The sequence below is a fragment of the Pipistrellus hanaki genome, assembly GCF_964339955.1.
Source record: "Pipistrellus hanaki genome assembly, chromosome: 3".
NCBI classification, from domain to species: domain Eukaryota; kingdom Metazoa; phylum Chordata; class Mammalia; order Chiroptera; family Vespertilionidae; genus Pipistrellus; species Pipistrellus hanaki.
Genome location: NC_140505.1, coordinates 76,164,544 through 76,192,063, shown reverse-complemented (window position 1 = coordinate 76,192,063; position 27,520 = coordinate 76,164,544).

Here is a 27,520-nt window from a genome sequence, read left to right as displayed (position 1 = left end):
GCAGGTAAACATGCAGGATGCTCCACTACATTTGAATTTCAAATAAGCAATAGATAATTGTTTAGTATAAGTAGGTCCCATGTAATATTTCAGATGTACTTAACACTAAACAAACATCTATTGTTTATCTGAAATTAAAATTAAACTGAGTGTTCTGTATTGTATTTGGAGATCTTACCAGACATCCCAACTTGTAAGGGACCAAGGCAGAATTCAGCACTCCATACCCACATCTTGGGGAAGAGAAATGAACTACATCTGGGTGGTTGGAGCCTCTCATGAAAAATAGCTTGGACAATGCTGAGGAACACCAAGAATTTCTTGCTCAAAAAAGCTCTACTAGCTCCCCTTTCTCCAGCTCTCCTCTTTGATCAGGGACACTCCTTGCATAAACACCAAGGTTGATGCCTGTGAACTGGGATAGCTGCACAAATTCAGCCCTAGTGGGAGAATGCTGCCTGCCCTGGGGAAGGATCTGAAAGAAATTCCTTGTGAAGATAAGGAGGGGGTGTGAGGTCAGGAGTTTCTCCAGACTTCAGTCCTCCCCTTCAAAGTCAAGCCTGCTAGCATCAAATTTACTGCTCCCTTCAGCACCCATCCTTTCCCTTTTTGTTTCTCCGATGGGCACAGGGAACTTTTAATTGGTCATATGCTCTGTGGAGATGGAGTTTAGTAAATTCTTAGAACAACAACATGGCTTGCAGAGGAAGATATGAGGAGGCAAAGAGAACATTGAAAATTTAAAAATAATGGTGTACTGGTCAAAAACTTGAAAGGAGGTGATCTTAGAAGAAGGATTAAAGGGTGGGGGAAGAAAGGGGTCCTAATATGAGGTGACAGGAGAAGATCTGACTTTGGGTGGTAGGCACATGGTCCTATATACAGATTTTGTAAATTAGTAATCCACACATGAAACCTATAGGTCCATGTTGACTAATGTCACCCCAATAAAGTTAAAAATAATAAAAAGAGAAGAAGAAGTACTAAAGTACTAATTTCTTAATTTTATATAGTGGAAAGTAAGTCAATGCTGTCAAAAGCTAATCGAACAAGATCCAAGTATGAAATTTAGAGTTATACACATAACCAACAGAAAAAAAAAAACTTTAAAAGAATGACAACAACAAATAACTCACTAAACTCAAGAAATATCCATCCTTAACCATCAAAGATGCAGTTAATTTCTCTCCCCCAAGATGTGAGTATGAAGTTTTTTGTTTCTTTTAAAAAAAGTGTTAAAAGCATATAAAGACATATAAGTGTATCATTTAGGCTTTTTTAGGTTACACTGAGGCAACAAACAATGCCCAAATATTAAAACAATGCTTCATTGTTTTGCTTATACTCATGTCTGTGGCTATGCCTGCCAGTCTCCATGATGGCCCCTAGTGAGCCTTGCCCCCGGGCACGCACACCTTTGTGTAGTTTCCTCCCACCTGGTACCAGATTTGGTCTATGTGAGCAATATTATACTGAAGAACTGATAACTTCCGAAATTAGGTTTTAAAGACACTGTGGCTTCCATTGTGAGCACATGACATGTCCATCTTGGATCACTGGCTTTGGAGGAAACCAGTTGTCATATTGAGAGGTCCCTGAGGTGAGCAAGTGAGACAGACCTCCAGCGAACAGACAGGTGAGTGAGTCTTCTTGGAGCCTGCCCCAGTCACACCTTCAGATTGCCATAGACCAGCTTGACTGCTTGACTGAAGCCTCTTCAGACCCTGAGCCAGAATCACCCTTTATTAAGCTGCTCCCAGATTCCTCATCATCAGCAATGTTGTGAGACAGTAATATTTTTATTTAGTAAAATTATAAAACAATATTTATCTGATAAATATTTTTATTTTAAGCTCCTGCTCAATTTTAGGATAAATTTGTTCTGTAGCAGTAGATAACTAATACAGTGGTCATGATTTGCTGCCACAGCTGTGAAAAACTGCTCATTAAGGGGTAAGTATGGTCCCTGGGATATCTGCTCTCCTGGCAGGGAAGAAGAGCCAGAGGGGAGTGGAATTTCACAAGGGTATTCAGCCTTCTGCTTAGAACTGGCATACTCGACTGCTGCTCACATTTCATTGGTCAAAGCAAGAACATGGTTCAGTCTGTTTACAGGACAGGTAGGTATACTCCTTCCCCAAGAAGGCCCTGCAAAAAGCAGGAAAGGATAATACTCTTACTGGGATGAGGCCATTAATAATTGGGAATTATAATACATTTGATCCCCAGAGTCATAAAATATTGCCAATAGATAACTAAAATATCTTTGGAAGGAGATTCAAGAAAATGATAAGACTGGTTGGTTCTGGGGAAAGAGGTCTGTGTGGAAAGGACATTTTCCACTATATGCTCTTTTGCATCTTTTAAATGAGATCTAAGTAAATTCAGTACCTATTTAAAATACCTTAAAAAAACAATTTAAAGTAGAGGGTGTAAGCTTTCCATTTTGAATTATGTTGCTAGTATAGACACTTAGAGAACCATCAGTTACTTATGTGGAGTGGAATGAGGATAAGGCATGAGTAATGAGACCCTTAGATGTTTTGTTTAGGTTCTGTTATTATTTTACTATTATTTTAAATAAAACAAACTCCTATATTTCTTCACTAAGGACAACTAAAATCCCTGAACATTATATCTGAAACAAACACTAGATGATTATGAAAGGTAAAAAGGAGAAGGCCGACCAGCTAGGCCCCTGGGGATCTGAGAAATGACATGGTCATGAGTTTCCAGACTTAGAGCTCCCAATGGACTCTCTGCTGATCCTTCAAAGTGGGGGTTTGGGGAAGGGGTTCTGCAGGCCACAGGAGATGAAAGTCCTGGCCCTCTACTTGGCCTTCTCTAACTATACCCCAGTGGGCGAATTGGAGGCAACTCAATACAGAATCACAGGGTAGAAGTATTGGTTTTCCACTTGGTTTGGCTGCCATGAGTGGGAGCAGGACCAGTCTGAAGGGTCAGTGGAAAGTCCATGGGGAGCAGGAACTTTCATTCTCACCCAGCCATAAGAAGGAACCCCTCCCTCAGGTGTCAACGGAGACTGAGTAGGAAACTTAGATTTCTACTTCCACCTGGCAGTAACAAGGTGGTCCCTCCCCTGCCCCCCTAAAACTCCTACATTATATTAGAGAAAGCCACTTACATTTAACCAAAGATATAAAACCATGTACTTGGAAAATTATAAGATAATGAAGAAAGAAATTGAAGAAGATTGCAAATAAGTGGAAGCATATACTGTGTTCATGGATAGGAAGATTTAATATCATTAAAATGTCCATTCTATCCAAAGCAATTTATACATTCAATGCAATTCCTATCAAGATCCAATGACATATTTCACAGAACTACAACAAATATTCCAAAAAATTATATGGAACCACAAAAGACTGAATAGCAACAATGGTCTTAGAAAAAAGAACAAAGTTAGAGGAATCATGCTATCTGATATCAAACTATACTATCAGACCATAATAATCAAACAGCATGGCACAGGCACAAAAACAGACATAGATCAATGAAATAGAATGGAGAGCCCAGAAATAAATCTGCATCTTTATAGTCAATTAATACTTAACATTGGAGGAAAAACGCACAATGGGGTAAAGATAGTCAATTCAATAAATAGGGTTGTGAATATTGGACAGATATGTGCAAAAAAATGGAACTAGACCATTTCTGACACCATATATAAATAATAAACTCAAAATGAATTAAAGACTTAAGTATTAGACTCAAAACCATAAAAATCCTAGAAGAAAGTATAGACAGTAAAATCTTAGACATATTTTTCTGATATATACCCTCAGGCAAGGGAAACAAAAGAAAAAAAATAAATGGGACTACATCAAACTAAAAAGTGTTTGCACAGTAAAGGAAGCCATTAACAAAGTGAAAATACAAACTACCGAATAGAAGAACATATTCACCTATACATCACATAAGGGGTTAATATAAAAAATTTATGAGAAAGTTATAAAACTCAATACCCTCCTCAAACTATTCCAAAAAATTCAAGAGGAAGGCACACTTTCAAGCTCTTTCTATGAAGCCAGCATTACCCCCAAAACCAGATAAAGATACCACAAAGAAAGAAAATTACAGGCCAATATCCTTCAACATAATGATAAAATTCTCAATAAAATCCTAATAAATCGGATCCAGCATTACATTAGAAAACTTAAAAATGGAGCTCCCATTTGACCCAGTAATCCCACTTCTAGGAATGTATCCCAAGAAATCAAACACCAATAAGAAAAGATATATGTACCCTCGTGTTCATAGCAGCACAATTTACCATAGCTAAGATTTGGAAACAGCAGATGAGTGGACTAAAAACCAGTGGTACATTTACACAATGGAATACTATGCTGCTGAAAAAAAAAAAAAGAAACTCTTATCATTTGCAACAGCATGGATGGACCTGGAGAACATTATGCTAAGTGAAATAAGCCAGTTGGAGAAAGATAAATATCACATGATCTCACTCATTTGTGGAATATAAATTCTTTTGAGAGCCAAATTTTTAAACTTAAACTTCTAACACCACTTCTTCAAAATAGACTTGCCCAGGCCATATTTTGTGGAAAAGCCACACTCAAGGAGCCAAAGAGCTGCATGTGGCTCGTGATCTGCAGTTTGCCGACTATGGCACTAGAGTCTAGTGACTAGACCAAAATGACTCAATGGATGCTGGTTTTCGGGCACACAAAGGTCATCTGACAGTCTATGAAATATGAAAGGTGAGCACTGAATCAGGAAGCGACCCTCCAGGGTGGCTCTCTGGTACAGGAGGTGTCTGTCTTATTATGAATCAGTGTTACTTAGCACTCCCCATATCCCTAGTGAAATCATTTCTTTGGTATGATGAAGTGTCAAGACTGGTGATTGGTTAGGATTATTTTACAGGCTCCACTCCTTTTCATGAATAGGACATAAGAAAGTAGTGGATCCAAGTCAGCCACCAGCCCCTTAGTTCCTTCACAGAGGACCCTGTTACCTAACCCAACCCAGAGCTACCTAATGCTCTCCTCAGAATATCACTGTGTCTGCCCAGTAGCAGCCTTTCATGCGTCATGCTCATGGGACTGCCGGGCCAGCAGGGGTCTTCCCCAAACTACGGAATGAGCTGAATGGCTGTTTTGTGCTTCCTTGCCAATGCATGCCTGTATGTCTGGCGGGGTTCAGACCAACATTTCTGATGTTGTGCGAGGAGATTTATAGATCCCCATGTATTTCTAACCTCAAGAGGCTACCAACAGTTATCAGAATAACCCGATGTTTTCTGAACAGGCAAATTTTGCCTAAGTCAGAAGGCAATGTTGTCTATTTCTCCTCTAGGGTAGGGATAAAACCATTTTAGTTAGATTTTTTCAATTGCCTAATATAGTATAGTGCTGCATTGAAAAGTAGGCATAGGAACCATACATGTTTAATGACGAGGAGGGTTGAATTGGAATAAAACTTCCTGTGTTCAAATCCTGGCTCTTGCATACAGAGGGGGGTGAGGGGAAGTTTCTTAAGCTCACTATGCCTGCTTCCTCTTCTGTAAAATGGGGATGGTGATGATAGTATGCACTTCATAGAGCTCATGCAGATTAAATTAATAGATATGAAGAGCTCAGAACAGTGTCTGACTTTAATAACCATTAGCTATTCTCATTATGCGGAGTAAATTGTTTGTTCTGTAAGTTAGAGCTCTGTCCAGACCAGCTATTATTGTGCAATCAGCTGCCATAAATTCACTCCTTGTTCCAAGAAATATTTCCCTGTTGATGAATCCACCTGCACCGCAGACTAAGCCTCCCTGGCAGGGTTGGGGCAGTCCACACAGCTAGCCCTTTCATCTCCTATTCCTATTTCTTGGCACAAGCTAGTAGGATGCTTTCTGAGAAGGCCATCTGGGATCCAATCCCAGTCATTCCTAATGGGTTCTTTTTTTTTTTTATATATATATACATGAAGAGACCTCCCCATGAGGATGTTGACTATGACAATTCTCCTTTGTTCCATTCCATCTCATTATTTTATGCTCTCCCATCCCCCAACTATGCTGAGTGATTCCCAGAGGGTGAACTGGAATGAGAACAGGGTACTTGTTGACTCTTGAAAAATAATGACTTTCCCCATCAGAGTAAGGTTTGGCAATTGTTCTGTGGTTAGGCTAACATGTGTAGTACTTGTTCTCTTTACAGCATCACAGGGCTTCCACACGCATGCCCAGAAGCACCAGCACACACATGCAGATCTATATCTGGTGGCACACACCCCTGTGTGCACCTATACCTGTTCCCAAGCCCCCCTCCTCTTTGTCACACAGTTTCCAAACTTATCCTGAAAAGTCCTGGCAAAGGGAGAAATCCACTTCAATCCTCTCATCATGTTTGCTTCTTCTTTCTTTTCAAGAATTGGGGTCCCTTACTCCTGTTTATTCTCTTTCTCTCTCCCCACTTGGCTCCGATCCTTTCCTCCTGTACCCTGGACGGCTCTAACTTGTGTGTGTAAGGCACAGGTGTGTGAATGTGCACCCTGTTCAAGGTGATGGTTCACTGTAGGCCCTTTGTGCCCAGTCAGGAGGAGTCAGGACATTGTCCTGCCACACTGACCATCCTCACTGGCTCTGGGACTGTGGGGGTGAGGATAGTTGGCTGAGATTCCAGCTTCTAGGACTGGTGTCTATCTTGGTTGCTGCTTATCGTAGGAGACTATGCCCCTGGGTCCCTAGGTGTTTAGAAGTCACTGCCTCCCATATCCTTAAGGTGATCCCACTTATTAGGCACATCCCTGTGCTGGGTTCATACCAAACACCCTGTGACTGATGTAGCTTGTCTTATATGCCCTGACAGCAAACATCAGGAGGAGGGAAGCCTCTCATTCTTGTCCAAGATAGTGACAACATGGCCCTGCCCCTTCCACACAAAGGAGGCTATTTATAGTTAGCATGGATGGTCACCTAGGTGTGTCTCTATAAATAGAGCCTTTCAGAAAAACCGTCCAAGCTGATTTTATCAGTCTCCTAAAGAGTGTTAACTGACAGGGAGAGGCATAATTATATTAGATTTCCATCAACAATCAAAAGGCATGGCTGATAAATTTGACAAGTGAGGTGTTAACAAGGTTGAGTAGGTAAACTCTTGGCCAGAGAGAAATGAGAGAGAAGGGTTACACCTATGTTTTTTTCTCCCCTAATTATGCACTGGCTTTGGCAAAGAGAGTAGATAACGCAGGTAGAGCATGCTTATATTCTGGTTGTCAAAGAGACGGGGGATCTGTTTGCTAAGCTCAATGCACAGGCCACATTAATAAGCACAGCCCAGCACTTAGAGCTCTGTAAGTTTATCAAATCTCTGCACCTCTGTCCCAAAGCTATGTTGACTCTAGTGATTTGTGACATCTCCGCTTCCCATGTTTCTCTTCTCCTTACCAGCCTCCAACCGTGTGAAACTGTTACATAAAATGACATCCCCTGTGGCCAGGGAGTTTCAGGCATGGGGAGGCTGCTCTAGGCAAGGACAAACATCCACAACCCAAATCCCAGCACTTGCTCCTCAGGACTGTGGGGAAAACAGAGGCTGCCTCAACCCCTTGAGGTCACTGAAGTGGAGAAATGAAGGCTGGTGTGAAAGCGGCTTAGAGCCAGAGAGGAACATGTGGGCCTGCGAACCAGAAAGCTGAGCCATAGATGTTGCTGACCTGTTTCCATATCAACCAAGTGTCTTTATCCAGGTGCTGGAATGACAGGGTTTTTCCAGCAGGTCGGTGGGGAAGCTTGTGGGACCAGCTAGGCCAGGTGAACCTTGCTGGCTGTTCTGTTTTCCCTGGGATCATCTTGTGGAGCCTGTTTCTCCTTAGTTGATAGGCAAATCATCACAGAGACACCACTGAGCTGGGTGTGAATGTTCCCCAGGCTACATTGGTCTTAAACCTGAATGTGACTATCAGCTCCTAGGATCAAATTTTGTTTGCTCAGCTGCATCCCTCAGAGGACCTGGTCCTCCTTTCCCAGTCCTAGCCCTCTCTGGTATCTCTGCAAGTTCTGAGTCTGCTTCATTGGCTCCATGATTAATCTAACCGTGGAAACAACATTCTGCCTTCTGTAAGCTGCTCTTTTAGGGGCCCCTCACAAAGTTATTGGATTACTTAAGTTTAGTAGATCAGCTTTGAGTTGTATATGTCCCGTTCTCTTCTGGGCACAACCCCCTACCACCAAAGCGTATAATTGGGGTGGAGTCCAACAAAAGTCATCCATGCCTTTTACTTACATTGTTTTTCTCCTCTGGGATGTATTCCCCTGGGTAGGCACACTCTTCCTTTAATTTTGCCCTTTTTTATCCTCTCTTCCCCCATTACAGTTTACCAGTTGAAGAGGCCAAGTTCAAAGATGAATGGATCTGAAAATACAGGTAAGTGTAGTAGAACAACTTGATTGCATACATGAGGAGGAAGGCCTGAGGGGAACAAATGAAGGGGCTGGTACAGAAAGCACCCTGGGGGAGGTGAGTGGAGCCAGGGAGGGAGCGGGAGATGAGATTACTGGAGACGTGGGAGGAGAACATCCTATGTGCTTCCATAGCAACCCAGCTTTCCTCTCAATTGCCTCCCACAATTATAATGCCTTGTAATTGCTCTTTCAGCCGTCTCTCCACTAATCTGTGAGTTTCAGAGACCAAAGCTTTAATCTCTGCATTCCCAGAACCCAGCTCTGTTCCTGATATATAACAGGTGTTCTAAACAGAAGAATGGCTTGGGCAAAGATCTGAAGGCAAAATAGTGAAATGGACTAGGGAAGAAACAAAATTGCTTGGTTTAAAATGATGGACATGTGTGGGGAAGTGACTCTCTCTCTTTTTTTTAAATCCTCACCAGAGGATATTTTCTCCAATGATTTCTAGAGAGAGTGGAAGGGAAGGAGGAGTTGGGGAGGGAGAGAGAGAGAAACATTGACCTGAGACACATCCTAGTGGTTGCCTCCTGAACACACCCTCAAAGGAGCTGGAGAACCTGCAACTGAGGTTATGTGCGGGGAATTGAATCAGAGACCCTTTGGTCAACAGGCCGATGCTCTAACCATTGAGCCACTGGCCAGGGTGGGGAGTGACTCTTGTAAGAGAGGATGATACCTTTATAATTTGCCTTGAGTAGTTGTATTTTATTTAATGCTTCTCTGTCCACTGTGCGGTGGCGGTCGCAGGGCTACCACAGCCACAGGGTGACCATGCAGCAGAGAGTGGGCCCTGACTTCAGTCTCTGATGGTCCATGCCACGATTCCACTTACATGGTTCTCAGCAATGCATTTAACTTCTCTGAATTTCACTCTCCTCATCCATAACATGGAGATAGTGACTACCTCATAGAGTTATTGTGAAATTGTATGGAACTAATAAAGGCTAGCTAGCATATGATAGATGAAGATTTCTTAAGCATCTGTCTATGTGTGAGGTTCTGTGATATTAGGATACCAAAACAGAAAAGATCACCTAGTGTTCTCTAGCACCTAAAGACAACTTTGAAGGGGTGGTAGGGGTAGTTGTAAAATTGTGCTGTTTAATACAGTGTGGTAAATGATCTTTTATGGTGACATTGGTGCCATGGAACTCAGAGAGAGATATATGGGGCCTGGGGATTTACGAGAGATGCCTCAGAGGAAATGGTAATTAAACTGTGTTTTGAAAAGAAGTAGAAATTTGGAAAATAAGAGGAGGGAGGAAGAAAAAGAATTTCAGACAAAGAAACAACTGTACCAAAGGACAAAGGATATTGACACACCTCCCTTGCGGGGTTATTGCAGGGGTGGGCTGAGGCACCAGGTCCTGCATGGGGCATAGTAAGCACTAAAAAAATCAACAACAGTAGTTTTCTTCCTGCTTGTGCTAAATCCCAGCTCTCTCTTTTCTAGATACTTCGTAGCTCAAACCAAGGAAATGGAAGAAAGTCTTGGAAAAGAGAGAAGTAGGAAGGCAAAGTTTCTCAGACCAAAGCTTTTATGACCATGGTTAATGATTGAATGAATGAAGGGGATATAAAGCAAGTATCTGCAGAGGAGGCCGGCAAAGGTCACTCGGGGTAAAAGGAGAAGAGACAAGAGGGTTCAGGTCACACAAGCTGAGAAAGAAAATGTCTCCAGGATTAGTTTGACCAGTTATGTTGAGCGTAAAGAGAGGTCAAGATGGATGAACATTGCTAGGGCTACTTCTAGTGGCTTTCAGCACCGTTATCAGGGGTATCCATGGTAACAGCTGTGACCATTGCAAGGGTCTGGTTCTCCAATGTTTGCAAATGGCTCTGGAAATTTTTCTTCTTTTCCTGAATCCCAATCGCCCTCTACACCTCCCATCCCATCAGGACTGTGGTACAGATAGATCGCTGAGAGGTGGGAGCAAAAAGGCATGCAGTTCTATCCAGGGCCCAACACATCAACCAAGCCACTCTCCCAGGATGCTTCCCGCCCCACCAGAGCCTTCTGACCATTAAGGCATTCACACAGGAAAACCTCACTTCATGAAGGACAGTTGCCTTCCAACCTGGAGTCAACATCGGAGAGGAATTTGATAAAATCGAATAAAAGCAAAATAAAATTTTCCTGTGTTATTGTTGCTGCTGGGATTGGTCTTCAAAATACCTGTTGGTACAATTTTCTAAAGAATCACCTTTAAAGGACTCTGACCACAAATATTTAATGACAAATAAATATGTTTGTCAAGATAAAGCCCTATGAGCCTGGGTCATTTACAAATGCACTGGTAAATAATGGGACCACATCAAATTCCTGCAGTGTTCACCTATTCCAAAATCTATTACAAACACAGGGCGCTTACAGCTCCTAAAAGCGACAGGCCTTTATTTGACTCATATGCCAGTGCATCAGGATATAGGCTCCCTTTGCTTTATTTATAGCTGAAACCCTGTAGAGTGGACTCCTGAAAGTACAGAAATGCAATGGAGAAGGCAAATAAGCATGGTAAGAGGTTTCATTTTCTTCTTGCCTCTTTTTTCCTTCACATTTTTAAAAAATTAGTAACTAAAATCTGGAGAACTACTTTAAGCAGTGTAAACCACTATGTTAATGTTTAATTCACTTTTGGTTGGGTGGTACCTTAAAACTTTGAACAAAATGGACTTAAATAATTATGAAAAGTGGAAAGATCTTAATATAAATTTGGTAGAGAAATAAGCACAAAAACAAATGCTTAAGGAGGAAGTAGGTTGTAAGGTAAAACCAGCCATAGCTAAAGGATTGGCAAACAGAGCAGGGAAGGCTGAAAGCTATGATGTGTAAGAAACGCTCTTAACTCTTCCTCTGGCGCCAGGCTGTGTTCTCACTCTGGTTCTCATTCTGCTAGATCTTCCCACTCTATGCCCAACAAAATTTGCCAGTTAGTCACCAAATACTAATGAAGCACTTACTATTGGGTTGGCAGCTAAGTAATTGCGGGTTTCACACATATATGCTTCAGTTGAATTTTTAGGTTTGCAGACGTAGTACAAATGTAAAACACATTTTGTTATTTGATAGTTGGCTATTCAGCTGTTAATCAGTAAAAAAAAGTTTTTTGATCTGTTTTGTAGTTTTCGTTTGGCGTTCGTTGAAAAATGGAAAATCAAAAGGAACATTTTCGTCATATTTTGCTTTTTTATTTCCGCAAAGGGAAAACGCATCGCAAGCTCATAAAAAGTTATGTGCTGTTTATGGTGACGAAGCCTTAAAAGAACAGCAGTGTCAAAATTGGTTTGCCAAATTTCGTTCTGGTGATTTTTCACTCAAAGATGAAAAACGCTCTGGTAGTCCAGTTGAAGTTGATGACGCCCTAATCAAAGCAATAATCAATTCGGACTGTCACAGTACAACACGTGAGATTGCAGAGAAGCTTCATGTATCACATACATGCATTGAAAATCACTTAAAACAACTTGGCTATGTTCAAAAACTCGATACATGGGTTCCTCACGAACTGAAAGAATCACAGTTAACGCAACGCATTAGCAGCTGCGATTTGCTAAAGAAACGTAATGAAAATGATCCATTTTTAAAACGACTGATAACTGGCGATGAAAAATGGGTTGTTTACAACAATATCAAGCGGAAAAGATCGTGGAGCAGGCCAGGTGAACCAACTCAAACAACATCAAAAGCTGATATTCATCAAAAGAAGGTTTTGTTATCAGTTTGGTGGGATTACAAAGGAATTGTCTACTTTGAACTCTTACCACCCAACCGAACGATCAATTCTGATGTCTACATTGAACAACTAACGAAATTAAACAATGCAGTTGAAGAAAAGCGGCCCGAATTGACAAATCGAAAAGGTGTTGTATTCCATCATGACAATGCAAGGCCACACACATCTTTGGTCACTCGGCAAAAATTAATGGAGCTTGGTTGGGATGTTTTGCCACATCCACCATATAGTCCTGACCTTACACCATCTGATTACTTTTTGTTTCGATCTTTACAAAACTCCTTGAATGGTAAAAATTTCAATAATGATGATGATGTCAAATCGTACCTGATTCAGTTTTTTGCTAATAAAAACCAGAAGTTTTTTGAACGTGGGATTATGATGCTGCCTTAAAGATGGCAAAAGGTCATTGATCAAAATGGGCAATACATTACAGAATAAAGTTATTTAGTTCCATGAAAAAATTGTCTTTGATTTTCTTTAAAAAATCCGCAATTACTTAGTTGCCGACCCAATAGTTGCAAAGCAGAATACTTAGCACATGGGATTATAAAAGAAAAGAAAAGAAAAGAAAAAAGATAACCTAAAAGCCCCTGTACCTTCAACCTACTTCAGACTAGGGAGAGCCCCTGTATTGTGCTTGTGCAACACCCTGGGTGTCTCTTTCACCACAGCTATCTTTCTTGTGTTACTTGGTTAATATCTGTCTTTCCTGGAAATTGTAAGCTCCAAGAGGGCAGTGACTCTTGATGACCTGACCCTACCTGTATCTGGAGCATCTAATATAGTGCCTGGCACAGAGGTGTAGATCTTTGATCCAGAATGAATGAATGAATGAATGAATGAATGAACGAACGAACAAGCAATGGAAGGACAAACACCATTTCTAGGCTGTTGAGATCATTAATTATTTTCTCTTTTGGTACAGCAATGGAAAGATGTCATTCAAATTTTATCTCACTCCATTCTCTTTCCTTTTTTCTTTCTTCTACACTTTCTGCCACGTGCTTCACTCCTCATCCCTCCCATCAGCCCCTCAAATATCAAAATGACAACATCAACAACCACCACAAAATGCATTCCGAGTGTCTGCATCCTGGAGGAGATGGTGGCCCTCCTGTGGCCTGTAGAGCATAGTCCACATCCACTGCTGTGCTGCAAGGGGCTTTTGTGTAATAGGAACATGTCCACTGGCTTGTTCTCAGTTTGGAAAAAGAAGTCTTGTTGTGGCTTTGAGTTCAGACCAATTTTCTTAATATTTTAAGATGAAGAGACCTATAAGAAAAGCAAATCAAAATGAGACTGAATGCTTCAAGTTCTCTGAAAGGCAGGAAGAATGCTTTGTGGTGACATTGTTTAGAAAGAGGCTTCATAATTGCTGTACTGGAGAGCCGACATTTGCAGAACTCAATTGTGTGGCGTCTGAGTAAGTTAGCAAAATAAAGACAGATGGCAATGAATTAACTCCAACACACCCACCAGACAATGGCAGCCAACATGGAAAAACCAAGGAGTGCTCTAAAGAAGTGCTTCTGGGATGGTTTTCTGAGTGCCTCCAGTAGATGCCACCTAGTGACTCGCAAAAACATTGCACAGCTGTGTACATTAAGGACACAACTTAAGGAAACTGCCATACACAGACTAGCTTTGTTTCATAGGCAGAGATATGGGGGACTTGAACATTTATATTTTATTGTTCAGTTCATTGGGAAATAATGGTTGAATTCTGTATTCATACAATATTCTGTATTGTATGTTTAGAGAAAAATAAATGACAGAAAAAAAGAAAGGAAAAGAAGAAAGAGAGAAAAAGAAAGAACTGCAAGAAATACAACTATCATTCAGAAATATGTGACACAAGTTAGGACAGATTTGGGTCCTGACCTTATACAAATAAACCCCAGGATAGTGAATCATTTCATTTCAAGTGTAAGATCCAACTAACTAGCAAAAGCTCTTTGAATGGTGTGGGACTGAGGGGTGGGCTCCTGGCTCACAGTTGGGACCCTGTGGTCACAGAGGTTGTCTGCCATGACTGCAGATGAGGGGACTGGTAGTGCCTTAGTCTATATTAGACAACCAAGTATCAGGCTATGAAATCATCTAATTTGGCCAAAAGCTCTTTTTGCTCCTGACTATCTGAGGGCGTAAGCTGAAATATGCTTATAATATATAGAATAGGTGATGCTTTTCTGTCTAAAGCAGAGATGAAGTAATATGAGCAGTTTTGTTAGTTTCTACCAAATGAGTGTTTCCATATGTATGCTCCTCCATTGTGGAAGGCATTGTTTGGCAATTTGCACTACTAACATATGTCATTTAGGGCTTATAGTCTTTGAATGTATGCCAAGAACTCGGTGATGAGACATTGGTTATTCTTACTATAGAATTTATTTTACAAGTGAAGGTTTAGGCAGTTTCAGTAACTGACCCAGAGTGCACAGTAGTTGAGAAGAAACTGAACTTTAGGTTCCGGGCCTCTCTCCATCATTACCTACCTCACTGAGCTGATACTGTGTTCCTTGTTTTTCCCTGTTAGTCATCTGCTCTATGTTTGTGCTCAAAAAAGTTTATTATTTGTTTGTTTGTTTTTACCCTTAACATCCTTTGGTGAGCAGCTGACTGTGCCAGCAAGTTTGGGGGGTTCCAGGCTGGAGGGTTGGGTACTGATGTGGTTAACTGGTTTGTCTCCAGCCAACAGGCCCATCTGTCCAGGGTGAGAGCTGGGTCCCTAGATGTTACAATTCTGCCATCTCAAGTAAACTCTCAAGAAAGTTTAAACTCTCTTTGAGCTCAATTAATTATGGGAGAGAAAGCTATACACATAGGCACAAACTCTGTTTACCAATTTCTAGTTTGAATTCACTTTAACAGTCATTGATTAATTGAATGTTCACCACATTTAAGGCAGTGTGCTAAGAGTCAAAACTCAGAAGTCAGAAAAAGAGTCTAGCTTTAGCAATGCACAGGGTGTTATTTACCTGTCTGAGGCCTGTCTCCTCTTCGGTTGAGTGAGAATTCCGGGCTGAAGTAAACCTTCTAAATTCCTCTCTCACTATAAAGCTTTATGAAGAAAGAATATGTGAATGTGAGGCTGGGTTTCAGATTTGATTTCTTAAAGTATGTTAACTTTATTATTTATTTATCTAAAGAGAGTTTTTGAGTACCCACTTTGTGTCAGGAACTAGTCTTGTAGAGTGAACAAGAGATTATACAATCTACTTCCAAGATAAACAGCAAATGCAAAATACAATGCCAATTGATGAGTACTGTGAAGAAATAAAGCAGAGTAAGGAGAGAGAGGGAAGAGTGACCAGGAAAAGCCTCTCTCTGAGAAAGCGGTGCCGATCCTGACTAATGAGAGGAAGAGAGCTCTGTGAGGTTTGGGATGAGAGTCCCAGGCAGAGGGAGGTGCAACTGTGAGGGCTCTACAGAGAGAGCAGGCTTGGCGTGCCAGAGGACCAGCCAGAGGACCACTCGGATGAATAGTTTATCCATTGCCACAGGTGGCTAACCAACATAGGAGGATACCCAAAACTGGTTGGTAAACATCTCCCGTGTGCCAGGTACTATGGTAGGGATTTGGAAACATAGAGATGAAAATGAATCACTCTCTGTGCAGGAGAAGCTTGTATGCTAGTGAAGAGTCAGAGATGCATAAATAAAACCATAATATTATGAAGGAGGTGCTATGACCGAGATCATGGCTGAGGAAGATGAAAACTTAATCAAGAAGGGGACATTTCATCTGGGTCTTAAAGGATGAAGTGTAGTTGGACAGGACAAAGATGAGCTCTAGTGTTTGCAAGGGCAAGGTCACATGGGAAGACAATGTGTGGTAGGGGAATAATAAGAAGTTGAGGTCCAGGTTGGGTGACACACAGGGCAACGAGAAGCCATTGCCAAAAAAGCCAGGGAGGCTTTTGTGCTTCCTCTTCTTTGACAGCTTCATGTTTGGGCTTTATTCTGAAAGCCAGTGGCCCCCATTATTCACTCTTAAGGACTCCCTTTTCAATAGATCATGTCTTCATAGATTTCTTTTTTTAACTTCTCCCAAATACTGAAGTTACTAAGAAGTAACTAATTAATGTGTTTCCCATTTGAAAAGTCATCCAATCTATAACTTCCAATCAGAGCCATGGCAAAGCATGAGATACAGTACATTACCAAAATGAGTGGATAAAATACTTTTCTGGAGAAAAGGAGCCATATCATGGGTGTGCTGCTGCACCAGACAAACCCCCAAATCTCAGTGGCTTAACACATGAAGGCTTATTCTTGTTAAGTGAGTCACTGTATGCTGGGAAGCCCTCCTCTACCTTACAAGAAAGCCATTGAGAACATTTATTTCAAGGTCCCTGTATCAGGCGAAGAGAGAGCATGGTAGAGGCACCCTATCTCAGCCTGGAAACAACATTGTCACTTTTGCTCACAGTTCATAGAACAAAACAAGGAGCATGCCCCAACCTAACTGCGAGGGAGGCTGGACCATGTGGGTATGCATGCGGAATGTGTGTATTACTCACTGCCTCTGCCACGTGGCATGAATGTGCAATTTTGCTCCTGGGTTCTTGGAGTTGAGGGGAGCCTCCAGTTGAGAACCACCGCTCTGGCAACAGCCAGCAGGGGAATGACTGGATTGGCTTCTTTCTCCAAAAGGGCATGGAGCAGTAGTTCAGAGAATGAACGGTAGTGGGTAGATTGGAGGCAAGAAGACCAGTTAGGAGGCACTGGGTCCAAATGAGGCAGGATGAGGGCCTGACCCAAACCATTGGCAATGACATGGAGCAGGGTGGTGGGTTCTAAAATTAGTTTGGGGGTAAAATTCTTCAGTTTTGGGGAGTCAGAGGTGTCAAAGCTGATTCCTGTGTTTCTAGGCTGGTGAGTCACAGGCACTATGACAGCAGCAGTGTGAGTCAGAGTGCAAGGCAGGGCCAGGAGGGCTGGATCCCCTTCTCCAGAGCAGTGGGAATAATGGTTGCTAGTTATTCTTTTTCCTTCTGACCTAGTCATTTGCCCTCACTCCTCCCCACCCAAGAAAATACCAGGTCTGAGTCACAGCTGGTGGGAATTCAAAATTCAAGGCACCCGAATTAGGGCAGGTCTGGTGGAAATTTCAGACTCCACCCCAGGGATTAAAAGCTTCATTATTTGAACTCATTCATGCTTAGATACTCTGTTCAGTGTCTATGCCAAACAGCTCATAACACTGCCATCATTCAGTGCTCCTTCTTCTCTTCTACTCACTATCCTTCATTGGGTGTTTTTTTTTTTTTTTCTTTTTTTTTCTTTCTTATTTTCTTCTAAAGTTTAAACTCTTCCCAACTCCCCCTACTAACTTTGCCGGTTTGCTCCATGCATTACAGCAATTCCCTCATCACACTGGGGATATTATAATGAAGCGTATCCATGCACTTCTTGTTCAGAAACTCAGTCTGTACCTTCTCCCATTATATAGAAACCTCATCCATGTAGTGTTCACACCTTCCAAACTGCTGCAAGGTGAGCAGAAAGGGCAAATCACACCCTTTTCAATAAAGGGGCCACACTCTGTAGTAGAATTGGCCCACTTTGGACCTCAGAGCTTTGAGTTCAGAAATCGATTTTGTCCCCCTGTTTGAAACATCAATCTCTTAACAGAATCCATGATATGGTTTCTTTGAATTTTATAAAAACAATTGAAAAAATCACTACAGAAGAAGTGAAACCACATTTAGGAACCAACTGTGTTCAGTTTATCAAAGTTCATTGGGTTTACTCGGTATAATTAACTATTAATGAATCAATGGTCATTATCGTGGCTAGCAGAAGAGAATGGGCTTGGGTGAAAGGGAAAACTTGGTACTTGGGCTACAAAGCTTCACTGTTCTTGTCTGCAAACAAAGGATCATAAGAGGCACATGGCAGTGTTGTTCTAGGATCCGGCCCACAGCATGTAGGGAGCCTGGTGCGGGGCTTGCATGAAAAGAGCCCCTCAATAAAGGGTAACGAGTACTGTGACTTATTACTCTGTTCCCTTCCTTATAACCTATGTTATTACAGCCTGCAATGTTTCTGCCTTCCTTCTTCTCCGGGTCCCTTCACCTTTATCATCCTCATCTTCTGTCATTCACTGATCCTTATCTGAGCCTCGCCAGGCTCCTCACTTCTTAGTTCTGGTATAATTGTGTAGAGTTGTTAGTATTATATTTGCCCAAAAGTTGAACCTAGAATTGCAGAGTCTGCATCAACTGTTTTTATACACACACTCTGATCTATTTATGTTTCCCTTTGCTGCTCGATGAGACCGTGCAGATGCTGAAGGAGAGCCTTCCTTCCACTCCTGTGGGGCTGTCTGGGAACACTGCCTTGTGGCAGAGGGAGCAGAGCCAGCAGCCGGTGCCCCTTTTGCCAGAAGTTCAATAAGCCTCCCTGCCTTTCGGTGCTAAGAGAAATATGTTGATCTTGAAATGATTCCACTGCTCAGAGATAAATTACTTCAGGGCCTGACTTTTGTCTGACCACTAACTATCTACACAGAAGCTAGGTTAAACACTGGACTGTTGCTGCCGAGCTGCAGATTTGTTATTCCATCTCTTACCATTTATATGTGAGGCAGCAGCAAGTACAAGGCTACGTACACTTATTTCTGCTCAACATGTCTAATACATTCCCTATGTAGTTTGAGAATCTAAAGCTGCTCCATATAACCTTTTGAGGAAATTATTTGCAGGAATATACTCAAACAGACAAAGCAAAACATTGAATGACACCCTCTTCCACCTGGGCCTGCATGCAGTGCCGTGGCATCCTTAGGTTTTCTTCTACCTGTTGAAAATGTTTGACCTGTGCATGGAGGTAACAAAGATAAAAAATAAAAAAGTCAGAGAGGAAGTTACATTCTGGGAGAGGCAGTATGGCTGCAGGGATGATGGAGGAAGGAAGGACTGACAAGCATGCTATATGTGCTGAATTGTGTCCTCCCCAAATTCATATATTGAAGTCCTGATCCCTGAGAAGATGATTATGTTTATAGATAGGGTCTTTAAAGAGGTGATTATGTTAAAATAAGGTCATTAAAAAGTCCTCAATCCAATATGACTGGTGCCCTATAATAAGAAAAGATTGGGACACAGATACACGCACAGAGGAGATACTGAGAAGGCACAAGGAAGAGAGCAATGACCATCTATCTACCTGCCAAGGTAGAAGCCTCAAGATATCAACTCTACTGACACCTTAATACCAGACTTCTGGCTTCTAAAAAAGTAAGAAAATAAACTTGTTTCAGCCACCCAGAAAACTACCACAGAAAAACAATACAGCTGATACACATGCCTTATGTGATATATAGCAGCAAGTGAAAATTACACAGGTAAAGAAATTTAGGAAACTGGAATAAATAATTATCTATCTATCTATCTAACATCTATCTACCTAAAGAACCAGGGTCTGTAATGTCCAAAACAACCAAATGGACAACCAAACATTGGAAGTCAGTCCTGCAGGTGTGGTGACCCAGCACTGACTGCTGAGGGGGCTGTGGATCAGGCCAGAGAGAAGCAGGATCTGATCTGCAGCCTCCATGACAGCTGTTGATCAGTCCTTGCCTCTCTTCCTCCGTGGGACTTGCCAGCAGCCATGGGGGCTGCTGATCAGCCCTGCCTCTCTGATCAGGCCTGGAAATAGGCCTGGAGACTCTGACTGGCATAGGAACCAACCAATCAGAACCAAATCTGGGTGAACTGTGAGTAGCCAATTGTTGCCTAGGAAGCAGAGCTTTTGACATTGACTGGCAGAGAAACTGACCAATCAGAACCAAATCTGGGTGAACTGCGAAGGCAGAACCTAAGGTGGGGGCTGAGGAAGGGTTTTATGGGCAACAGCTTTTTGGTGTAAGATGTAAAAAAGTGGTTCTATTTTTTAATGACCAGTTTGGCAGTATAGTGCATATGGCTGGCTATCAGTTCTGATATAAGGATCATGTATTTTTGTCTGCCAAGAGCATCTCCTCCTGCTGAAAAAGGTCCACCCCCCCATTTAAGCAATCCTAATCTATATAATCTATCTATACTAATAAGAGAGTAATATGCTAATTAGATCGGGTTGACTGGCCATCTTCGGGACATCCAACTTCCTTCCAGACAAAGCCAAAGGCAGAGGTAGTTAGGGGCAATCAGGCCAGCAGAGGAGAGCAGTTGGGGGTGAGATCAGGCCAGTAATGGGTTAGGGGCATTCAGGCCAGCAGGGGAGAGCAGTTGGGGACAAGATCAGGCTGACAGGAGAGGATTGTTGGGGGAGAGATTAGGCTGGCAGGGGAGGGCAGTTAGGGACAATCAGGCAGGCAAGCAGGTGAATGGTTAAAAGCCAGCGGTCCCAGATTGAGAGAGGGATGTCTGACTGCCAGTTTAGGCCCGATCACTATGGGATCGGGCCTAAACTGGCAGTCAGACATCCCCCAAGGGGTACCTGATTGGAGAGGGTGCAGGCTGGGCTGAGGAACCCACCCCCTGTGCATCAATTTTATGCACTGGGCCACCTGTGTACCTATAAAACACTGTGTGTAAGTTTGTTGATGTTTTACATAATTTGAAAGTACTCTATACCTCCTTTACCTGAAATGATCATTCAAGTTTAAATTGTTCAAGATCTTGGGGCCCATCTCACTCAGAATCAGACTAAAAATCCACTCTTTTAGAGAGAAAAAAATTCAGATGGATAATTATCAAACTTCTCTTCCAGGTAATTCTAAGAGCATATAAGAAATAACAGATGTATGCCCTAACCAGTTTGGCTCAGTGGATAGAGAGTCAGCCTGCAGACTAAAAAATCTCAGGTTCGATTCCGGTCAAGGGCATGTACCTTGGTTGCGGGCACATCCCCAGTAGGAGGTGTGCAAGAGGCAGCTGATCAATGTTTCTCTCTCTTTGATATTTCTAACTCTTTTCCCCTCTCCCTTCCTCTCTGTAAAAAACCAACAAAATATGTGTTAAAAAAAAAAAAGAAAGAACAGATGTAGAGTGAATTAGCCTGAAAAGGGAGCCTTGACAAACAGTTAAATTGATCCTTTTCAGGTGTACAATTGGTTGAATTTTGACAAATATGTACAATTATGTAACCACTATCACAATCAAGATATAGAACAATTCCATCAACCCCAAATTTCCTTATATTAATTTGCAATAAATTTCCTTCTCTCACTCCCAGACCCTGGCAACCAGATACAATTTTTATTCTTATAATTTGCCTTTTTCAGAATGTCATGTAAATGGATTCAAATAGTGTGTAGTCTTTTGTATCTGGATTCTTTCATGTTTTTTTGAGGTCTGTTGTTTTCATTCTAAAATTTATTTGAATTTTATATTCAATGCTGTTCTACATAGCTATATAAGTTTACCCCACTATCTGAAAGTAGAGTGTCCCTATGAGACCTTTTGTAAATGAAAATGATGTACAGCGGAGAAGCAATTACCATTAATTTATATGGAAATATGTTTGATTGTTCCCAGACCCTAAAAATAACTTACCAAATCATACCAAATAACACATAAAACCTAAAATAACATATAATAAAAGCAGTGCCACTCCCAATGCCTAGGATATGCTCTATGCTCTGTCTCTGCAAAACAAATGCTGAACACTGTTTTTCTCTTTTCCCCCATTAAAGTGAAAATATTCTTTCAGTGAGCAAAAACAGGTACTAATGTAGGTCTTTGGTAAAAGCAAAGTGATGCAACAAACTTTCAAAAAGCAAGGAATACCGTGTGTGTGTGTGTGTGTGTGTGTGTGTGTGTGTGTAAAATGCTGAATGAGATATATCCATCTTTGTTTTAAAATTGGGATTCATTTGCCTAGCTGGTGTTGCTTAGTGGTTGAGCTTCCATTTATGAACCAAGAGGTTACTGGTTTGATTACTAGTCAGAGCACATGCCCAGGGTGTGAACTTGATCCCCAGTAAGGGTTATGCAATAGGCAGCCAATTGATGTTGCTCTCTCATCGGTATTTCTACAATATCTCTCTATCCGTCCCTTCTTCTCTCTCTTAAAAAAAATCAATTAAAAATTGGTATACATTTAAACCTACTTACCCAGTTAGGTTACTTAAATATAACCTAATAATAATTAGATAAAATTAATATTCCAGGAAGATGCCCCGATTTTAAAATATCATTACTAATTATAAAGATGTTGTGTTGCAAAACACAAGAAAAATTCAGAGATATTCCTTAAATACTGAAACAATATGGAACAGGGAGTAATGAGCAATAGCTTCTTTGCCTTTTATCAGAGATTGGCATCTTGGGGGTTTTGAGAAACTTAAATCTTTATTACAGGTAAAATAAATGGAAAACACTTTAAATAAGAAAGATTTCTAAATAGATTACATGATAATCTCAGCGGTTATGCAACATTGTAATATGCTGATACTCTCAAGTTTACTACACATGCATAATAGTAGTAGTAGTAGCTGTGAGGCCTCTACCTTTCAGCCAGTGCCTAGTTTCTCACAACCAGATTGATTGTTTTCTTTCTGATTGGTTGTTTCCCTGGGCCATGACCCACTTGTAGAATATGTTTAATATACGTACGTCTCTATAGTACTGATAAAAAATAGTGCTTGTATGAAGGTGGTTCTTTTTACATAAGATCTAGGCTTTGAATGAAATCAACACAAAGAAGGAAGGGAAGGAGAGGCACCTGCTTGGTCAGCTGGACAGTGAACTTCCTGAGCTGCTCTTCCCACATTGTCCTTACTGAATTCTTTAAGGTCCCACTCAAATGTTAGCTCCTCTGTGCCCTTAGCATGACCCACCCCCTAACCCAAGGCAGAATGAATTACTTTCTCTTTGGGCCTCTTATAATACTGTGCAAATAGTGTCATCACATTTTATGAGAATTAGTTCTTTATGTGTGTGAGCCCTGCTATTCTTTAATTTACTTGAAGACAAGGATTATGTCTTATCTCTATATCCTCAGATCCTGGCATATAGCAAATGCTCAATGAATATATGCTAAATATAGTTGGCCCTTCCACTGCATGATATGCTTCATGTCACAGAGCTACCTCAATCAGACTTTCAAGAACCAAGAACTGGCCAGTATGGATGGAAAGCCAGACTCCACTTTCATTTCTGTATCAGGACTCATGTTTCCTGCCAGTCTGCCAAGCTTTTGACCCAGATTTCCTTCTTCAAGCCTATTTGCCTGGTCTAAGTACAAACATAATTCCTGCTCTGACCCAGATCACCTGCTTCTACTCATTCCAGCTCAACAGTGTCTCCTGCTTTGGCCTCATCTATGAAACCTGATGTGTGACCAAGGCATCCCTGGTCAGAAGCCAGGTGGGGCAAGCTGGCATTGCAAGAGTGACATCCGACTCCCCTGGCTGTCTGCAAGCCACCTGGGTGGGCCAAGCAGAATAGGCTTTCATGGGCTCAAGTATCCAATGTGCTGCCCATTGGATCCGTAGTGAGTCCTAAGGCAGAAAGCAGGTGTAGGCAGATGTGGGGCCCAGGAAGGAGCAGATCGGTTGGTTAGTATGTCTTGCTTGCCCTACTTGCTGCGAACACCTAATCAAAGAGGAAGGATGAGACTGGAATGAGTATGCAGGGAAAAGGGAAAGGACATAGGAGATGTATATAGGTTCAAATAAGGTAAAGGGGTGGATTTTATTTAGAGCAAATTGGAGCCCCTATTACCCTTACAGTGGGTGAATGATTGGTCCACAAAGCTATGTCCACATTGTAACCCCAGATACCTGTGAATGTGAACTTATTTGGAAAAGGTGTCTTTGTAGAAATAATTAAGGATTGCAAGATGAGATTTTCCAGAATTTAGAATGGAACCTAAATCCAATGACAGATATCTTTTGATAGAGATAGGAAGAGGGAGATTTGGGACAGAGACACACAGAAGGAGGAGGCCCTGTGAACCAAAAGCAGAGATGGGAGTGATGCTGCCATAAACCAAGGAACATCCAGAGTCGCCAGAAGCTGGAAGCGGTGAGGAAGGCCTCTCCCCTAGAGCTTTCAGAGGGAGCATGGCTCTGCAGACACCTTGGCTTCAGATTTTTGATTCCAGAGTTGTGAGAAAACAATTTTCTGTTGTTTTAAGGGACTGAGTTTGTGGTACTTTGTTACGTCAGCCCAAGAGAATTAATATACCCTTTCTTTGCGCATTTGCCAGAGAAGTGGGTATGCAGTTGAGTGTTTGGGTCCATGAAGAAGGTTTTCAGAACATCAGGGAATGAAGGCAAAGCACCAGGAAGTGGCTGGCTCAGCAGCACACAGAAATAGCTCTTTTTCTCCCCAAATCATCAGTAGAAACAAAAGTATCCACAGAAAGAAAGTTTCTGTTACTTATTTAAATTCACTCTGAGAAAGTATTTTCTACTTACAAGAGAAGTAATAGTAATAGAAATAATGGTAATTATAATTAATGAGAGCATGCCTTATATCAGACACTATATCAAGTATTCTACATAGATCCATTTTTCTGATGAAAAATTAAAACTACAAATGATTAGGTAAACCTTTATCTAGCACTTACTATATGCCAAGACCCATTTTAAGAACCATACAATTATGAACTACTTCAATCCTAATAACCTTGTGAAGGAGGAATTGTTATCTCCATTTTACAGATAAGAAAACCAAGGCACGGAGAACTTACATAAGATGTCTAATATCACACAGCAAGGAAGTGAAGGAGCTGGCTTTCAAATCCCATAAGTCTTGCCCTTGCCTCAAGCTATCCCTGTAGCTCTAGGTAAAAGAATAGTGGCTTGATTGCAGGTGTGTCTGACCCCAAATCGCATGTTTATTCCATAAGCTCCACCACTTCTTAAGACAACAACTACGAGAGGTTGAATCACATTGTGTTGTGAACAGTAGCCCTGCCCATATGACCACCCCTGTCTGCCTTCTCAGTTAAAAGCTCTGAGGGTCTTCAGCCAGGAGACCTGATTCCTCCCTGTTGCTTATACAATCCTGAGCACAACAGCCAAAGTAGACAGAAGCTCAGACCCTCAGTGAATGACACTGGTCCATGGGCCAGTCTCTGGGAGATTGCAGGAGAGCCCTGGCCAAGCTCTTCCATTCCCCCTCCTCATGTTGTCCTATCAATGTTTACCCAGTTGTGTAACTGAGGCTTTTATTGTTTCAACAAATATTTATCAGGCATTTTTGTGTATTCTGCAAAGTGGCAGATGCTGAAGAGAGAGTAAAGGCTGATGCCCAGGCAAAGCACTTGTGGTCTCCAATTCAGAATGGTAAGTGCTATCAAGGAAGAAAGAATAAGATGAATGACAGCCACTATTTTTAGAATACTCATCATTTGCCAGTCATTATATAATCATCCCTACACATGCTGATCTGGCAGAACACAGGAGAGCACCTAACCCAGTCACTGGAGGTCAAGGAAGGCTTCTTGGAAGAGTCCTGGCACACACCTGAGGGATGGATAGGAGTTAGTCAGGTAAAGAAAGAGAGCCAAGGAGAAGGGTCCTCTAGGCAGAAGCCTGTAGCTGAGAAATGCTGGAGAAAGGGAAAGTAGCTCAGTGTAGCTGAGGGCAGGGCAGGAGGTAAAAGCAGCAGTGGTGGTGGTGGGAGAAGTATGTCTGTAGGTGAAGATCGTCATGGCCTCGTCAGCCAGGGTAAGGTTTATTAGTGCAGCTGGACTGCAGTCCTCCCTATTGGTTCCTGCCAGCTGCGACGCTTAACATTTTCCTGCTCTTACTAAATTCCCTGTCCCCTGCCCACTGCCAGGAGTCCTGCTTCCAGGTGGATGAACAACCCAGAATGACAGCCCTTCAATTTATCTGATTGTAGGCACCACCATTGTCCAAAAGCAATTTGGATATTGGCATTGGCCTTAATGATGCTCAAGTTTGCCACTCCTGTAGACACCACCCAATGGATGGCTGGACACCACCAGCCCGGGAAAGCAGGTCCCCAGGAGAATCATTCCGCTAGCCCTGGTCCAGCTGCTCCTTCCTCCCCACTCTTTCTGTGCCTTAGGGCATCCCTGAATGTTTCAGGAATATGCCAACTCTCCACAGGTTAGGAAGAGCTGTGTCTTGGCCAAGGCTACACAGCTGGTCAGTGTGAGGGGATCCTGGCCTCGTGACTCTACGTCCAGGGTTTTGCTCAAGGGCTTTGGAGACATATAGCCTGAGTCTGAATTCAGGATGTACTGATTTGGGAGCAAGTTACTTAGCTTTCCCAAGCCTCAGTTTCCTCAACTGTAAAAGGGAGTAAACATGTATCTCTTTCCTAGGACTATAGTGAAATTAGAAAACACGTGTAAAGAACTTAGCACATGGCTGGCCATTTAGTAAAGACTCATATCATGAAGCTTGTAGTGTAACACTAAATTCCCCTTAAGCTCCTCCTGGCTGCTGATGGCTCTCTATGTCAAAGGAAGGTTTCTTGCTCAAAGTCAAGTCTCTTTGGGGGGTGGGGGGCCAGTCCACATTCAACGAGGGGTTGATGTAGGGATATAAATTTTGGCCCCCTTTTCTCCTTTAGGGTCATCAGTAGATTCTCCGAACATCTTCAGAATTCCTCCTGAGATCATCTTAGATCTCTGTTGCCACTGCAGGGGGTTCAGCTTTCAGTCCTGTTTTCACTGCTCCCCTCAGGTGCTTTTCCTTAGAGCAGTTTCCATACATTTGCTGCATGCAAATCTCCAAGTCTCAGAGGACCTAAGCTGTGATGATGCTGAGGAAGGTGGTGTGGTGATTATACCTCATTGCTTAGCGATTGAGCCTGTGCTGATATTGACAGGAATATTGAACTGGTGGCAAATTAGTTGATTTGTTATATTTACTGCCTCTTCTTAGATAAGTTATTTCTTTGTTTATTTAAAGTTTCTATTAGAATGATAATGCACAAACTTGAAATTCACACATATTTGAGTTTTACAAAAGTACAATGTTTCTTAACAAGGACTCAGCTTCGGGCTTCTTTCAGACATTGATTGTTCTCATGAGTCTGGGTTAAGCAGAATGCATCCTTTGCATTTGAACTGTAAACCAAACACCTAAACATGTATTCAGTTATAACTATTGTTACCTATTTTTCCCCCCAAAGTTTAAATCATACATATCATAAACTCTATTATTACTCTTGGCTTATTAGTCAGAGTATAGGATGATTTGGGCAAACCAATATTCTGACAGAGTTGTCACATTTCTATTTTCAGTTTTTAATGTATTAGAATATAGCAAAACATCTAACAGTAAAAGTCTGCTGCTCACAATTTAATTTTATTTTTTGGTAATTCCAAAGACATTTGGCATTTGAATAATTATCAGTGCATTATAAATGTGCAGAGATAAGTTACTAGAGAATGAGAGATAAAG